Source organism: Protobothrops mucrosquamatus, unplaced genomic scaffold (genome assembly GCF_001527695.2).
Source record: "Protobothrops mucrosquamatus isolate PMUCROS unplaced genomic scaffold, P.Mucros_1.0 scaffold_235, whole genome shotgun sequence".
In the NCBI taxonomy this organism is placed as follows: Eukaryota; Metazoa; Chordata; class Lepidosauria; order Squamata; family Viperidae; genus Protobothrops; species Protobothrops mucrosquamatus.
In genome coordinates, this window is record NW_015386311.1 from 482,800 (window position 1) to 486,205 (window position 3,406).

The following is a 3,406-nucleotide window of genomic DNA, read 5'->3' on the forward strand; positions in this document are numbered from 1 at the left end:
TCTTTCTTTCTTTCTTTCTTTCTTTCTCCATGGTGGTGCAGTGGTTAGAATGCAGTACTGCAGGCTAATTCTGCTGACTGCTGATTGCCAGCATTTCGGCAGTTCGATTCTCAAAGGCTCAGGGTTGACTCAGCCTTCCATCCTTCCGAGGTCGGTAAAATGAGGACCCAGATTGTTGAGGGCAAAATGCTGACTCTGTAAAAACTGCTTAGAGAGGGCTGTAAAGTACTGTGAAGTGGTATATGGCCATAGCACGTAGACGTATATACCGCTTCACAGTGCTTTAAAGCCCTAGGCAGTTTACAGAGTCCGCATATTTGCCCCTAACAATCTGGATCCTCATTTTACCGACCTCGGAAGGATGGAAGGGCTGAGTCAACCTTGAATCTATAAATATAAATCTAAATGCTTCTGCTATTGCTGTTGCTGTTTGTTTGTTAGTTTATTATGAAATTGGTTTGCTGCCCATCTCATATCAAACGCTCTGGGTGGCTTACAGCATAAAAGGTAGTAATTTCCTGACAGTTAGAACAATTAACCAGTGGAACAGCCTGCCTCCAGAAGCTATGGATGCTCCAACATTGGAAGTTTTTAAAAAGGGACTGGACAGCCATTTGCCTGAAATGGTATATTGTCTCCTGAGGAGGGGGTTAGACTAGATGACCTCCAAGGTCCTTTCCAAATCTGTTATTCTGTTATTCTGAATTATGGGACTTCCTGGAGGAATGACGTTTTAATATCCAAGTCAAGCGAGGTCATGCTTGCATTTGAATAAACTTTCTTTTTATGGATCCAAAATAAAAGAAACAAATGAGGGGGAAGCTAATGAATGCTTTGCTCATTGCCTCTGATTTTGAAAAGATTGAAAGCAAAATAAACTGAAGGCTCCTTAAAAGTGGCCAGACAACCACAGAGTGGTTTCATTAATTATTTCGTGTCGATCCTTGCTTCGCCTCAGAGGTGGACGATTAATGGAAATCGATTGGCCTATTTAGAAGTAAAAGAGTGGCAGGATTTTTAAAAATCAATGAGATGGCTATAAGCTTGCATGTTTTCCCTGTATTTTATTTTATAGTAATTTTATTAAAGGTTGCAATTTCAATAAACTTGGATCCTAGTGCAAAAAAATCAGTTTCCCCCTATCCCTGAATGAATACAGAATTAGAAGGAACCTTGGAGGTCGTCTAGTCCAGCCCCCCTGGTTGAGCAGGAAACCCTATACCATTTCTGACAAATGGCTATATATTCTTTTCTTAAAATGGATCGCCCACAACTTCTGAATGCAAGCTGCTCTTCTGATTAATTGTTCTCATTGTTAGGAAATTAAAATAGAACAGAAAGAATAGAATAGAATAGAATAGAATAGAATAGAATAGAATAGAATAGAATAGAATAGAATAGAATAGAGTAGAGTAGNGGAAGGGACCTTGGAGGTCATCTAGTCCAACCCCCTGCTCAGGCAGGAAACCCTATACCATTTCAGACAAACGGCTGTCCAGTCTCTTCTTAAAAACTTCCAGTGTTGGAGCATTCACCACTTCTGGAGGCAGGTTGTTCCACTGGTTAATTGTTCTCACTGTCAGGAAGTTTCTCCTTAGTTCTAGGTTGCTTCTCTCCTTGATTAGTTTCCACCCGTTGCTTCTTGTCCTGCCCTCAGGCACCTTGGAAAATAGCTTGACTCCCTCTTCTTTGGGGCAGCCCCTGAGATACTGGAACTCTGCTATCATGTCCCCCCTCGTCCTTCTCTTAAACTGAATTGTTGAATTGTCCCGTAGCGAGTTGTCCCATGCGGAACTGGTTGTGGCAAGTTAGCCTGTGGCATGTTAGCTGCGACAAGTTGTCCCATTCCAGGCTGCAAAAGACAGGCCCTGGGTTCAAATGGTTAGTGGGGAAGAAGCATAAGTTGACACTTAAAATACCACAACAATGAAACAACCAAAATAATGCTAAATATCTTTTTATCAAGATAACCTAGTGTGTCTCCCACTATACAGGAAGCTCTCTGTTTACAACAGTTCATTTACTGACCGTTTGAAGTTACAACGGCACTGAAAAAAGTGACTTACGACCCTTGTTCACACTTACGACCATTGCTACAATGGTCACGTGATCAACATTCGGATGCTTAGCAACTGGTTCATGTTTATGACGGTTCCAGCATCCCCGGGGTCACGCAATCATCTTTTGCGACCATCTGACAAGCAAAGTCAAGCAGATTCATTTAACAACCACGTTACTAACTTAACAATTGTAGTGATTCACTTAACAACCGTAGAAAAGAGGTCGTAAAATAGGGTAAAATTCCCTCAACAAATGTTTCACTTAGCAAACAGATAGTTTAGGCTCAATTGTGGTCGTAGGTCGAGAACCGCCTGTAGTGAAATGCTCCAATCCTTCAAGAAAAGAAAGAAGTCTGCTAAAATGCGTTTGGTTTTCTTCTTTAACGAACAATAAAGTGACTGGAGAGTTGGACAAAGTAAAGAAAGTAATTAAACAATCTGGACATTCGCCCATCAATCATCTAGATTTTCTGGGTACAAGACGTGTTTGACTGCCAATTCTGCAGCAAAACGTTAAAAAGCGGAGATGTGAGATAACGTGGGTCCTTGAAATCAATTCTCTGCAATATCCGTTGCTATCTGAAATGACCGGTGTCCCTGCCAACGATGGGAATCAGAACTGCAAGGAAAAACAAATCCTATCACAGTTTTGTGGTGGGCTATTTGGATGCTGCCATTTGTCGCTGAAGTGTTTTGTCATCGTTCTTGTGATTCTAATTGGAGGTAATTAAGCTCCTTAGTCTGAATGAGAGCTGGTCAAAGATGGATCAACAGAGATTCAACCAGGTCATGGACTCAAACTGTTTTTAAAACAATCTAGGTCACCACAGCTGAGTAAAAATGGTAATGTCTGTGAAGGGGTCATGAGAACCACCATCTGCTGGAGAAGGTCTTGGCTTGTTTTCGGAGCGACCCTGGGATTCGTGGAAAGAACTACGGATGGAGTTAGTCCTCAATTTGCTACCACGATTGAGCCCAAAATTTCTGTTGCTCAGCAAAAGATGGTTATTATGTGAATTTTGCTCCATTTTACAATCCTTCTTGCCGCAGCTCAACTTTTGCAAGTTTTTCTTAACTTCTTGTTAGCTGGCATCACTTGTGCTTGATTTGGTTATGGGATGAGGGCATTTTGTGCAACCCTGTATTAAACACAGTGGATTAAATCAGCCAAACCAAGACTGAGTACATCCAACATGTGCAGCCATTAGGAAAAGCGTCAAGATTAAATTCAATCTAGGAAAACAGGCTGTGCAAATGTCACCGCTAAGTCTTTAGTCAATCTAAACTCAGCAGTCTGAAACAAATATAAATATGGCGGAAAACTGAACGGTGGGTTTGCTAATTCG